This window comes from Euprymna scolopes, chromosome 11, assembly GCF_053919585.1.
Source record: "Euprymna scolopes isolate OS-2025 chromosome 11, ASM5391958v1, whole genome shotgun sequence".
NCBI classification, from domain to species: Eukaryota; Metazoa; Mollusca; class Cephalopoda; order Sepiida; family Sepiolidae; genus Euprymna; species Euprymna scolopes.
Genome location: NC_136492.1, coordinates 1,807,105 through 1,817,157, shown reverse-complemented (window position 1 = coordinate 1,817,157; position 10,053 = coordinate 1,807,105). Strand labels below are relative to the sequence as shown.

The 10,053-nt window shown below is 38.1% G+C and overlaps 35 non-coding genes across 35 annotated transcripts; all 35 read left to right on the top strand.

Annotated features, from left to right (window-relative positions):
* Nucleotides 1–130: 130 nt before the first annotated feature.
* Trnat-agu (transfer RNA threonine (anticodon AGU)) lies at nucleotides 131–204 on the top strand. The gene has a single exon. It is a non-coding gene; the product is annotated as a tRNA-Thr (tRNA).
* Nucleotides 205–274: 70 nt separating this feature from the next.
* Trnat-ugu (transfer RNA threonine (anticodon UGU)) lies at nucleotides 275–348 on the top strand. The gene has a single exon. It is a non-coding gene; the product is annotated as a tRNA-Thr (tRNA).
* A 70-nt stretch (nucleotides 349–418) lies between these two features.
* Nucleotides 419–492, top strand: Trnat-ugu (transfer RNA threonine (anticodon UGU)). The gene has a single exon. It is a non-coding gene; the product is annotated as a tRNA-Thr (tRNA).
* A 214-nt stretch (nucleotides 493–706) lies between these two features.
* On the top strand, nucleotides 707–780 carry Trnat-ugu (transfer RNA threonine (anticodon UGU)). The gene has a single exon. It is a non-coding gene; the product is annotated as a tRNA-Thr (tRNA).
* Nucleotides 781–850: 70 nt separating this feature from the next.
* Nucleotides 851–924, top strand: Trnat-ugu (transfer RNA threonine (anticodon UGU)). Its single transcript has one exon. It is a non-coding gene; the product is annotated as a tRNA-Thr (tRNA).
* Nucleotides 925–994: 70 nt separating this feature from the next.
* Nucleotides 995–1,068, top strand: Trnat-ugu (transfer RNA threonine (anticodon UGU)). The gene has a single exon. It is a non-coding gene; the product is annotated as a tRNA-Thr (tRNA).
* A 70-nt stretch (nucleotides 1,069–1,138) lies between these two features.
* On the top strand, nucleotides 1,139–1,212 carry Trnat-ugu (transfer RNA threonine (anticodon UGU)). The gene has a single exon. It is a non-coding gene; the product is annotated as a tRNA-Thr (tRNA).
* Nucleotides 1,213–1,282: 70 nt separating this feature from the next.
* Trnat-ugu (transfer RNA threonine (anticodon UGU)) lies at nucleotides 1,283–1,356 on the top strand. The gene has a single exon. It is a non-coding gene; the product is annotated as a tRNA-Thr (tRNA).
* A 70-nt stretch (nucleotides 1,357–1,426) lies between these two features.
* On the top strand, nucleotides 1,427–1,500 carry Trnat-ugu (transfer RNA threonine (anticodon UGU)). The gene has a single exon. It is a non-coding gene; the product is annotated as a tRNA-Thr (tRNA).
* A 70-nt stretch (nucleotides 1,501–1,570) lies between these two features.
* Trnat-agu (transfer RNA threonine (anticodon AGU)) lies at nucleotides 1,571–1,644 on the top strand. Its single transcript has one exon. It is a non-coding gene; the product is annotated as a tRNA-Thr (tRNA).
* Nucleotides 1,645–1,714: 70 nt separating this feature from the next.
* Nucleotides 1,715–1,788, top strand: Trnat-agu (transfer RNA threonine (anticodon AGU)). The gene has a single exon. It is a non-coding gene; the product is annotated as a tRNA-Thr (tRNA).
* A 70-nt stretch (nucleotides 1,789–1,858) lies between these two features.
* Nucleotides 1,859–1,932, top strand: Trnat-agu (transfer RNA threonine (anticodon AGU)). The gene has a single exon. It is a non-coding gene; the product is annotated as a tRNA-Thr (tRNA).
* Nucleotides 1,933–2,002: 70 nt separating this feature from the next.
* On the top strand, nucleotides 2,003–2,076 carry Trnat-agu (transfer RNA threonine (anticodon AGU)). The gene has a single exon. It is a non-coding gene; the product is annotated as a tRNA-Thr (tRNA).
* Nucleotides 2,077–2,146: 70 nt separating this feature from the next.
* On the top strand, nucleotides 2,147–2,220 carry Trnat-agu (transfer RNA threonine (anticodon AGU)). Its single transcript has one exon. It is a non-coding gene; the product is annotated as a tRNA-Thr (tRNA).
* Nucleotides 2,221–2,290: 70 nt separating this feature from the next.
* On the top strand, nucleotides 2,291–2,364 carry Trnat-agu (transfer RNA threonine (anticodon AGU)). Its single transcript has one exon. It is a non-coding gene; the product is annotated as a tRNA-Thr (tRNA).
* Nucleotides 2,365–2,434: 70 nt separating this feature from the next.
* On the top strand, nucleotides 2,435–2,508 carry Trnat-agu (transfer RNA threonine (anticodon AGU)). Its single transcript has one exon. It is a non-coding gene; the product is annotated as a tRNA-Thr (tRNA).
* A 70-nt stretch (nucleotides 2,509–2,578) lies between these two features.
* Trnat-agu (transfer RNA threonine (anticodon AGU)) lies at nucleotides 2,579–2,652 on the top strand. Its single transcript has one exon. It is a non-coding gene; the product is annotated as a tRNA-Thr (tRNA).
* Nucleotides 2,653–2,866: 214 nt separating this feature from the next.
* Nucleotides 2,867–2,940, top strand: Trnat-agu (transfer RNA threonine (anticodon AGU)). Its single transcript has one exon. It is a non-coding gene; the product is annotated as a tRNA-Thr (tRNA).
* A 70-nt stretch (nucleotides 2,941–3,010) lies between these two features.
* Nucleotides 3,011–3,084, top strand: Trnat-agu (transfer RNA threonine (anticodon AGU)). The gene has a single exon. It is a non-coding gene; the product is annotated as a tRNA-Thr (tRNA).
* Nucleotides 3,085–3,154: 70 nt separating this feature from the next.
* On the top strand, nucleotides 3,155–3,228 carry Trnat-agu (transfer RNA threonine (anticodon AGU)). The gene has a single exon. It is a non-coding gene; the product is annotated as a tRNA-Thr (tRNA).
* Nucleotides 3,229–3,586: 358 nt separating this feature from the next.
* Nucleotides 3,587–3,660, top strand: Trnat-ugu (transfer RNA threonine (anticodon UGU)). The gene has a single exon. It is a non-coding gene; the product is annotated as a tRNA-Thr (tRNA).
* Nucleotides 3,661–4,161: 501 nt separating this feature from the next.
* Nucleotides 4,162–4,235, top strand: Trnat-agu (transfer RNA threonine (anticodon AGU)). Its single transcript has one exon. It is a non-coding gene; the product is annotated as a tRNA-Thr (tRNA).
* Nucleotides 4,236–4,305: 70 nt separating this feature from the next.
* Nucleotides 4,306–4,379, top strand: Trnat-agu (transfer RNA threonine (anticodon AGU)). The gene has a single exon. It is a non-coding gene; the product is annotated as a tRNA-Thr (tRNA).
* Nucleotides 4,380–4,449: 70 nt separating this feature from the next.
* Nucleotides 4,450–4,523, top strand: Trnat-agu (transfer RNA threonine (anticodon AGU)). The gene has a single exon. It is a non-coding gene; the product is annotated as a tRNA-Thr (tRNA).
* Nucleotides 4,524–4,736: 213 nt separating this feature from the next.
* On the top strand, nucleotides 4,737–4,810 carry Trnat-ugu (transfer RNA threonine (anticodon UGU)). Its single transcript has one exon. It is a non-coding gene; the product is annotated as a tRNA-Thr (tRNA).
* A 357-nt stretch (nucleotides 4,811–5,167) lies between these two features.
* On the top strand, nucleotides 5,168–5,241 carry Trnat-ugu (transfer RNA threonine (anticodon UGU)). The gene has a single exon. It is a non-coding gene; the product is annotated as a tRNA-Thr (tRNA).
* Nucleotides 5,242–6,175: 934 nt separating this feature from the next.
* Trnat-ugu (transfer RNA threonine (anticodon UGU)) lies at nucleotides 6,176–6,249 on the top strand. The gene has a single exon. It is a non-coding gene; the product is annotated as a tRNA-Thr (tRNA).
* A 69-nt stretch (nucleotides 6,250–6,318) lies between these two features.
* Trnat-ugu (transfer RNA threonine (anticodon UGU)) lies at nucleotides 6,319–6,392 on the top strand. Its single transcript has one exon. It is a non-coding gene; the product is annotated as a tRNA-Thr (tRNA).
* A 358-nt stretch (nucleotides 6,393–6,750) lies between these two features.
* On the top strand, nucleotides 6,751–6,824 carry Trnat-ugu (transfer RNA threonine (anticodon UGU)). The gene has a single exon. It is a non-coding gene; the product is annotated as a tRNA-Thr (tRNA).
* Nucleotides 6,825–7,757: 933 nt separating this feature from the next.
* On the top strand, nucleotides 7,758–7,831 carry Trnat-ugu (transfer RNA threonine (anticodon UGU)). Its single transcript has one exon. It is a non-coding gene; the product is annotated as a tRNA-Thr (tRNA).
* Nucleotides 7,832–7,901: 70 nt separating this feature from the next.
* On the top strand, nucleotides 7,902–7,975 carry Trnat-agu (transfer RNA threonine (anticodon AGU)). The gene has a single exon. It is a non-coding gene; the product is annotated as a tRNA-Thr (tRNA).
* A 358-nt stretch (nucleotides 7,976–8,333) lies between these two features.
* Trnat-ugu (transfer RNA threonine (anticodon UGU)) lies at nucleotides 8,334–8,407 on the top strand. The gene has a single exon. It is a non-coding gene; the product is annotated as a tRNA-Thr (tRNA).
* A 501-nt stretch (nucleotides 8,408–8,908) lies between these two features.
* On the top strand, nucleotides 8,909–8,982 carry Trnat-ugu (transfer RNA threonine (anticodon UGU)). Its single transcript has one exon. It is a non-coding gene; the product is annotated as a tRNA-Thr (tRNA).
* A 357-nt stretch (nucleotides 8,983–9,339) lies between these two features.
* Nucleotides 9,340–9,413, top strand: Trnat-ugu (transfer RNA threonine (anticodon UGU)). Its single transcript has one exon. It is a non-coding gene; the product is annotated as a tRNA-Thr (tRNA).
* A 502-nt stretch (nucleotides 9,414–9,915) lies between these two features.
* On the top strand, nucleotides 9,916–9,989 carry Trnat-ugu (transfer RNA threonine (anticodon UGU)). The gene has a single exon. It is a non-coding gene; the product is annotated as a tRNA-Thr (tRNA).
* The last annotated feature ends 64 nt before the right edge of the window (nucleotides 9,990–10,053 follow it).

Sequence of the window (10,053 nt, the reverse complement as noted above, 5' to 3'; positions counted from 1 at the left end):
GTTGGTTAGAGCGCCAGTCTAGTAAACTGGAGGTCGAGGCTCCGAATCCCTCTGGAGCCTTGTATTCTTGTTTGACACTCGTTTTATTATTAATGATACATAATCATATTTATTGTTTCCTTTATATATCGGCTCCATAGCTCAGTTGGTTAGAGCGCCAGTCTAGTAAACTGGAGGTCGAGGGTCCGAATCCCTCTGGAGCCTTGTATTCTTGTTTAACACTCCTTTTATTATTAATGATACATAATCATATTTATTGTTTCCTTTATATATCGGCTCCATAGCTCAGTTGGTTAGAGCGCCAGTCTTGTAAACTGGAGGTCGAGGGTCCGAATCCCTCTGGAGCCTTGTATTCTTGTTTAACACTCGTTTTATTATTAATGATACATAATCATATTTATTGTTTCCTTAATATATCGGCTCCATAGCTCAGTTGGTTAGAGCGCCAGTCTTGTAAACTGGAGGTCGAGGGTCCGAATCCCTCTGGAGCCTTGTATTCTTGTTTAACACTCGTTTTATTATTAATGATACATAATCATATTTATTGTTTCCTTAATATATCGGCTCCATAGCTCAGTTGGTTAGAGCGCCAGTCTAGTAAACTGAAGGTCGAGGGTCCGAATCCCTCTGGAGCCTTTTATTCTTGTTTAACACTCGTTTTATCATTAATGATACATAATCATATTTATTATTTCATAAAAATATCGGCTCCATAGCTCAGTTGGTTAGAGCGCCAGTCTTGTAAACTGGAGGTCGAGGGTCCGAATCCCTCTGGAGCCTTTTATTCTTGTTTAACACTCGTTTTAATATTAATGATACATAATCATATTTATTGTTCCCTTTATATATCGGCTCCATAGCTCAGTTGGTTAGAGCGCCAGTCTTGTAAACTGGAGGTCGAGGGTCCGAATCCCTCTGGAGCCTTTTATTCTCGTTTAACACTTGTGTCATCATTAATGATACATAATCATATTTATTGTTTCCTTAATATATCGGCTCCATAGCTCAGTTGGTTAGAGCGCCAGTCTTGTAAACTGGAGGTTGAGGGTCCGAATCCCTCTGGAGCCTTTTATTCTTGTTTAACACTCGTTTTATTATTAATGATACATAATCATATTTATTGTTTCCTTAATATATCGGCTCCATGGCTCAGTTGGTTAGAGCGCCAGTCTTGTAAACTGGAGGTCGAGGGTCCGAACCCCTCTGGAGCCTTTTATTCTTGTTTAACACTCGTTTTATCATTAATGATACATAATCATATTTATTATTTCATAAAAATATCGGCTCCATAGCTCAGTTGGTTAGAGCGCCAGTCTTGTAAACTGGAGGTCGAGGGTCCGAATCCCTCTGGAGCCTTTTATTCTTGTTTAACACTCGTTTTATTATTAATGATACATAATCATATTTATTGTTTCCTTAATATATCGGCTCCATAGCTCAGTTGGTTAGAGCGCCAGTCTTGTAAACTGGAGGTCGAGGGTCCGAATCCCTCTGGAGCCTTGTATTCTTGTTTAACACTCGTTTTATTATTAATGATACATAATCATATTTATTGTTTCCTTAATATATCGGCTCCATAGCTCAGTTGGTTAGAGCGCCAGTCTAGTAAACTGGAGGTCGAGGGTCCGAATCCCTCTGGAGCCTTGTATTCTTGTTTAACACTCGTTTTATTATTAATGATACATACTCATATTTATTGTTTCCTTAATATATCGGCTCCATAGCTCAGTTGGTTAGAGCGCCAGTCTAGTAAACTGGAGGTCGAGGGTCCGAATCCCTCTGGAGCCTTGTATTCTTGTTTAACACTCGTTTTATTATTAATGATACATAATCATATTTATTGTTTCCTTAATATATCGGCTCCATAGCTCAGTTGGTTAGAGCGCCAGTCTAGTAAACTGGAGGTCGAGGGTCCGAATCCCTCTGGAGCCTTGTATTCTTGTTTAACACTCGTTTTATTATTAATGATACATAATAATATTTATTGTTTCCTTAATATATCGGCTCCATAGCTCAGTTGGTTAGAGCGCCAGTCTAGTAAACTGGAGGTCGAGGGTCCGAATCCCTCTGGAGCCTTGTATTCTTGTTTAACACTCGTTTTATTATTAATGATACATATACATATTTATTGTTTCCTTTATATATCGGCTCCATAGCTCAGTTGGTTAGAGCGCCAGTCTAGTAAACTGGAGGTCGAGGGTCCGAATCCCTCTGGAGCCTTGTATTCTTGTTTAACACTCGTTTTATTATTAATGATACATAATAATATTTATTGTTTCCTTAATATATCGGCTCCATAGCTCAGTTGGTTAGAGCGCCAGTCTAGTAAACTGGAGGTCGAGGGTCCGAATCCCTCTGGAGCCTTGTATTCTTGTTTAACACTCGTTTTATTATTAATGATACATACTCATATTTATTGTTTCCTTAATATATCGGCTCCATAGCTCAGTTGGTTAGAGCGCCAGTCTAGTAAACTGGAGGTCGAGGGTCCGAATCCCTCTGGAGCCTTGTATTCTTGTTTAACACTCGTTTTATTATTAATGATACATAATCATATTTATTGTTTCCTTAATATATCGGCTCCATAGCTCAGTTGGTTAGAGCGCCAGTCTAGTAAACTGGAGGTCGAGGGTCCGAATCCCTCTGGAGCCTTGTATTCTTGTTTAACACTCGTTTTATTATTAATGATACATAATCATATTTATTGTTTCCTTAATATATCGGCTCCATAGCTCAGTTGGTTAGAGCGCCAGTCTAGTAAACTGGAGGTCGAGGGTCTGAATCCCTCTGGAGCCTTGTATTCTTGTTTAACACTCGTTTTATTATTAATGATACATACTCATATTTATTGTTTCCTTAATATATCGGCTCTATAGCTCAGTTGGTTAGAGCGCCAGTCTAGTAAACTGGAGGACGAGGGTCCGAATCCCTCTGGAGCCTTGTATTCTTGTTTAACACTCGTTTTATTATTAATGATACATACTCATATTTATTGTTTCCTTAATATATCGGCTCCATAGCTCAGTTGGTTAGAGCGCCAGTCTAGTAAACTGGAGGACGAGGGTCCGAATCCCTCTGGAGCCTTGTATTCTTGTTTAACACTCGTTTTATTATTAATGATACATAATCATATTTATTGTTTCCTTAATATATCGGCTCCATAGCTCAGTTGGTTAGAGCGCCAGTCTAGTAAACTGGAGGTCGAGGGTCCGAATCCCTCTGGAGCCTTGTATTCTTGTTTAACACTCGTTTTATTATTAATGATACATAATCATATTTATTGTTTCCTTAATATATCGGCTCCATAGCTCAGTTGGTTAGAGCGCCAGTCTAGTAAACTGGAGGTCGAGGGTCCGACTCCCTCTGGAGCCTTGTATTCTTGTTTAACACTCGTTTTATTATTAATTATACATAATCATATTTATTGTTTCCTTAATATATCGGCTCCATAGCTCAGTTGGTTAAAGCGCCAGTCTAGTAAACTGGAGGACGAGGGTCCGAATCCCTCTGGAGCCTTGTATTCTTGTTTAATACTTGTGTCATCATTAATGATATATAATCATAGTTATTGTTTCATTAATATATCGGCTCCATAGCTCAGTTGGTTAGAGCGCCAGTCTTGTAAACTGGAGGTCGAGGGTCCGAGTCCCTCTGGAGCCTTTTATTCTCGTTTAACACTTGTTTTATCGTTAATGATTCATTATCATATTTATTAGTTCATAAATATATCGACTCCATAGCTCAGTTGGTTAGAGCGCCAGTCTTGTAAACTGGAGGTCCAGGGTCCGAATCCCTCTGGAGCTTTTTATTCTCGTTTTACACTTGTTTATCATTAATGATACATAATCATATTTATTAGTTCATAAATATATCGGTTCCATAGCTCATTTGGTTAGAGCGCCAGTCTAGTAAACTGGAGGTCGAGGGTCTGAATCCCTCTGGAGCCTTGTATTCTTGTTTAACACTCGTTTTATTATTAATGATACATACTCATATTTATTGTTTCCTTAATATATCGGCTCTATAGCTCAGTTGGTTAGAGCGCCAGTCTAGTAAACTGGAGGTCGAGGGTCTGAATCCCTCTGGAGCCTTGTATTCTTGTTTAACACTCGTTTTATTATTAATGATACATACTCATATTTATTGTTTCCTTAATATATCGGCTCCATAGCTCAGTTGGTTAGAGCGCCAGTCTAGTAAACTGGAGGACGAGGGTCCGAATCCCTCTGGAGCCTTGTATTCTTGTTTAACACTCGTTTTATTATTAATGATACATACTCATATTTATTGTTTCCTTAATATATCGGCTCCATAGCTCAGTTGGTTAGAGCGCCAGTCTAGTAAACTGGAGGACGAGGGTCCGAATCCCTCTGGAGCCTTGTATTCTTGTTTAACACTCGTTTTATTATTAATGATACATAATCATATTTATTGTTTCCTTAATATATCGGCTCCATAGCTCAGTTGGTTAGAGCGCCAGTCTAGTAAACTGGAGGTCGAGGGTCCGAATCCCTCTGGAGCCTTGTATTCTTGTTTAACACTCGTTTTATTATTAATGATACATAATCATATTTATTGTTTCCTTAATATATCGGCTCCATAGCTCAGTTGGTTAGAGCGCCAGTCTTGTAAACTGGAGGTGAAGGGTCCGAATCCCTCTGGAGCCCTTATTCTCGTTTAACACTTATTTTATCCTTAATGATACATAATCATATTTATTATTTCATGAATATATCGGCTCCATAGCTCAGTTGGTAAGAGCGCCAGTCTTGTAAACTGGAGGTCCAGGGTCCGAATCCCTCTGGAGCCTTTTATTCTCGTTTAACACTTATTTTATCATTAATGATACATAATCATATTTATTATTTCATAAATATATCGGCTCCATAGCTCAGTTGGTTAGAGCGCCAGTCTAGTATACTGGAGGTCGAGTGTCCGAATCCCTCGGGAGCCTTTTATTCTCGTTTAACACTGGGTTTATCGTTAATGATACATAATCATATTTATTATTTAATAAATATGTCGGCTCCATTGCTCAGTTGGTTAGAGCGCAGTCTAGTAAACTGTAGGTCGAGGGTCCGAATCCCTCTGGAGCCTTTTATTCTCGCTTAACACTGGTTTTATCATTAATGATACATTATCATATTTATTATTTCATAAATATATCGGCTCCATAGCTCAGTTGGTTAGAGCGCCAGTCTTGTAAACTGGAGGTCGAGGGTCCGAATCCCTCTGGAGCCTTTTATTCTCGTTTAACACTTATTTTATCATTAATGATACATAATCATATTTATTATTTCATAAATATATCGGCTCCATAGCTCAGTTGGTTAGAGCGCCAGTCTTGTAAACTGGAGGTCCAGGGTCCGAATCCCTCTGAAGCCTTTTATTCTCGTTTAACACTTGTTTTATCGTTAATGATACATAATCATATTTATTATTTCATAAATATATCGGCTCCATAGCTCAGTTGGTAAGAGCACCAGTCTTGTAAACTGGAGGTCCAGGGTCCGAATCCCTCTGGGGGCCTTTTTTCTCGTTTAACACTTATTTTATCATTAATGATAGATAATCATATTTATTAGTTCATAAATATATCGACTCCATAGCTCAGTCGGTTAGAGCGCCAGTCTTGTAAACTGGAGGTCGAGGGTCCGAATCCCTCTGGAGCCTTTTATTCTCGTTTAACACTTATTTTATCGTTAATGATACATAATCATATTTATTAGTTCATAAATATATCAGCTCCATAGCTCAGTTGGTTAGAGCGCCAGTCTTGTAAACTGGAGGTCGAGGGTCCGAATCCTTCTGGAGCCTTTTATTCTCGTTTAACACTTATTTTATCATTAATGATACATAATCATATTTATTAGTTCATAAATATATCGGCTCCATAGCTCAGTTGGTTAGAGCGCCAGTCTTGTAAACTGGAGGTCCATGGTCCGAATCCCTCTAGAGCCTTTTATTCTCGTTTAACACTTGTTTTATCATTAATGATACATAATCATATTTATTATTTCATAAATATATCGGCTCCATAGCTCAGTTGGTTAGAGCGCCAGTCTTGTAAACTGGAGGTCCATGGTCCGAATCCCTCTGGAGCCTTTTATTCTCGTTTAACACTTATTTTATCATTAATGATACATAATCATATTTATTATTTGATAAATGTATCGGCTCCATAGCTCAGTTGGTAAGAGCGCCAGTCTTGTAAACTGGAGGTCGAGGGTCCGAATCCCTCTGGAGCTTTTATTCTCGTTTAACACTTATTTTATCATTAATGGTACATAATCATATTTATTATTTGATAAATGTATCGGCTCCATAGCTCAGTTGGTAAGAGCGCCAGTCTTGTAAACTGGAGGTCGAGGGTCCGAATCCCTCTGGAGCCTTTTATTCTCGTTTAACACTTATTTTATCATTAATGGTACATAATCATATTTATTATTTCATAAATATATCGGCTCCATAGCTCAGTTGGGTAGAGCGCCAGTCTTGTAAGCTGGAGGTCCAGGGTCCGAATCCCTCTGGAGCCTTTTATTCTCGTTTAACACTTATTTTATCATTAATGATACATAATCATATTTATTAGTTCATAAATATATCGGCTCCATAGCTCAGTTGGTTAGAGCGCCAGTCTAGTAAACTGGAGGTCGAGGGTACAAATCCGTCTGGAGCCTTTTATTCTCGTTTAACACTTGTTTTATCGTAAATGATACATAATCATATTTATTATTTCATAAATATATCGGCTCCATAGCTCAGTTGGTTAGAGCGCCAGTCTTGTAAACTGGAGGTCCAGGGTCCGAATCCCTCTGGAGCCCTTTATTCTCGCTTAACACTTATTTTATCATTAATGATAAATAATCATATTTATTAGTTCATAAATATATCGGCTCCATAGCTCAGTTTGTTAGAGCGCCAGTCTTGTAAACTGGAGGTCGAGGGTCCGAATACCTCTGGAGCCTTTTATTCTCGTTTAACACTTATTTTATCATTAATGATACATAATCATATTTATTATTTCATAAATATATCGGCTCCATAGCTCAGTTGGTTAGAGCGCCAGTCTTGTAAACTGGAGGTCCAGGGTCCGAATCCTTCTGGAGCCTTTTATTCTCGTTTAACACTTATTTTATCATTAATGATACATAATCATATTTATTATTTCATAAATATATCGGCTCCATAGCTCAGTTTGTTAGAGCGCCAGTCTTGTAAACTGGAGGTCGAGGGTCCGAATCCCTCTGGAGCCCTTATTCTCGTTTAACACTTATTTTATCATTAATGATACATAATCATATTTATTATTTCATAAATATATCGGCTCCATAGCTCAGTTGGTAAGAGCGCCAGTCTTGTAAACTGGAGGTCCAGGGTCCGAATCCCTCTGGAGGCTTTTTATTCTCGTTTAACACTTATTTTATCATTAATGATACATAATCATATTTATTATTTCATAAATATATCGGCTCCATAGCTCAGTTGGTTAGAGCGCCAGTCTAGTATACTGGAGGTCGAGTGTCCGAATCCCTCGGGAGCCTTTTATTCTCGTTTAACACTGGGTTTATCGTTAATGATACATAATCATATTTATTATTTAATAAATATGTCGGCTCCATTGCTCAGTTGGTTAGAGCGCAGTCTAGTAAACTGTAGGTCGAGGGTCCGAAGCCCTCTGGAGCCTTTTATTCTCGCTTAACACTGGTTTTATCATTAATGATACATTATCATATTTATTATTTCATAAATATATCGGCTCCATAGCTCAGTTGGTTAGAGCGCCAGTCTTGTAAACTGGAGGTCGAGGGTCCGAATCCCTCTGGAGCCTTTTATTCTCGTTTAACACTTATTTTATCATTAATGATACATAATCATATTTATTAGTTCATAAACATATCGGCTCCATAGCTCAGTTGGTTAGAGCGCCAGTCTAGTAAACTGGAGGTCGAGGGTCCGAGTCCCTCTGGAGCCTTTTATTCTCGTGTAACACTTGTTTTATCGTTAATGATTCATTATCATATTTATTAGTTCATAAATATATCGACTCCATAGCTCAGTTGGTTAGAGCGCCAGTCTTGTAAACTGGAGGTCCAGGGTCCGAATCCCTCTGGAGCCTTTTATTCTCGTTTTACACTTGTTTTATCATTAATGATACATAATCATATTTATTAGTTCATAAATATATCGGTTCCATAGCTCATTTGGTTAGAGCGCCAGTCTAGTAAACTGGAGGTCGAGGGTCCGAATCCCTCTGGAGCCTTTTATTCTCGTTTAACACTTGTTTTATCGTTAATGATACATAATCATATTTATTATTTCATAAATATATCGGCTCCATAGCTCAGTTGGTTAGAGCGCCAGTCTTGTAAACTGGAGGTCCAGGGTCCGAATCCCTCTGGAGCCCTTTATTCTCGCTTAACACTTATTTTATCATTAATGATAGATAATCATATTTATTAGTTCATAAATATATCGGCTCCATAGCTCAGTTTGTTAGAGCGCCAGTCTTGTAAACTGGAGGTCGAGGGTCCGAATACCTCTGGAGCCTTTTATTCTCGTTTAACACTTATTTTATCATTAATGATACATAATCATATTTATTATTTCATAAATATATCGGCTCCATTGCTCAGTTAGTTAGAGCGCCAGTCTTGTAAACTGGAGGTCCAGGGTCCGAATCCTTCTGGAGCCTTTTATTCTCGTTTAACACTTATTTTATCATTAATGATACATAATCATATTTATTATTTCATAAATATATCGGCTCCATAGCTCAGTTGGTTAGAGCGCCAGTCTTGTAAACTGGAGGTGAAGGGTCCGAATCCCTCTGGAGCCCTTATTCTCGTTTAACACTTATTTTATCATTAATGATACATAATCATATTTATTATTTCATGAATATATCGGCTCCATAGCTCAGTTGGTAAGAGCGCCAGTCTTGTAAACTGGAGGTCCAGGGTCCGAATCCCTCTGGAGCCTTTTATTCTCGTTTAACACTTATTTTATCATTAATGATACATAATCATATTTATTATTTCATAAATATATCGGCTCCATAGCTCAGTTGGTTAGAGCGCCAGTCTAGTATACTGGAGGTCGAGTGTCCGAATCGCTCGGGAGCCTTGTATTCTCGTTTAACACTGGGTTTATCGTTAATGATACATAATCATATTTATTATTTAATAAATATGTCGGCTCCATTGCTCAGTTGGTTAGAGCGCAGTCTAGTAAACTGTAGGTCGAGGGTCCGAATCCCTCTGGAGCCTTTTATTCTCGCTTAACACTGGTTTTATCATTAATGATACATTATCATATTTATTATTTCATAAATATATCGGCTCCATAGCTCAGTTGGTTAGAGCGCCAGTCTTGTAAACTGGAGGTCGAGGGTCCGAATCCCTCTGGAGCCTTTTATTCTCGTTTAACACTTATTTTATCATTAATGATACATAATCATATTTATTAGTTCATAAACATATCGGCTCCATAGCTCAGTTGGTTAGAGCGCCAGTCTAGTAAACTGGAGGTCGATGGTCCGAATCCCTCTGGAGCCTTTTATTCTCGTTTAACACTTGTTTTATCGTTAATGATTCATTATCATATTTATTAGTTCATAAATATATCGACTCCATAGCTCAGTTGGTTAGAGCGCCAGTCTTGTAAACTGGAGGTCCAGGGTCCGAATCCCTCTGGAGCCTTTTATTCTCGTTTTACACTTGTTTTATCATTAATGATACATAATCATATTTATTAGTTCATAAATATATCGGTTCCATAGCTCATTTGGTTAGAGCGCCAGTCTAGTACACTGGAGGTCGAGGGTCCGAATCCCTCTGAAGCCTTTTATTCTCGTTTAACACTTGTTTTATCGTTAATGATACATAATCATATTTATTATTTCATAAATATATCGGCTCCATAGCTCAGTTGGTTAGAGCGCCAGTCTTGTAAACTGGAGGTCCAGGGTCCGAATCCCTCTGGAGCCCTTTATTCTCGTTAAACACTTATTTTATCATTAATGATAGATAATCATATTTATTAGTTCATAAA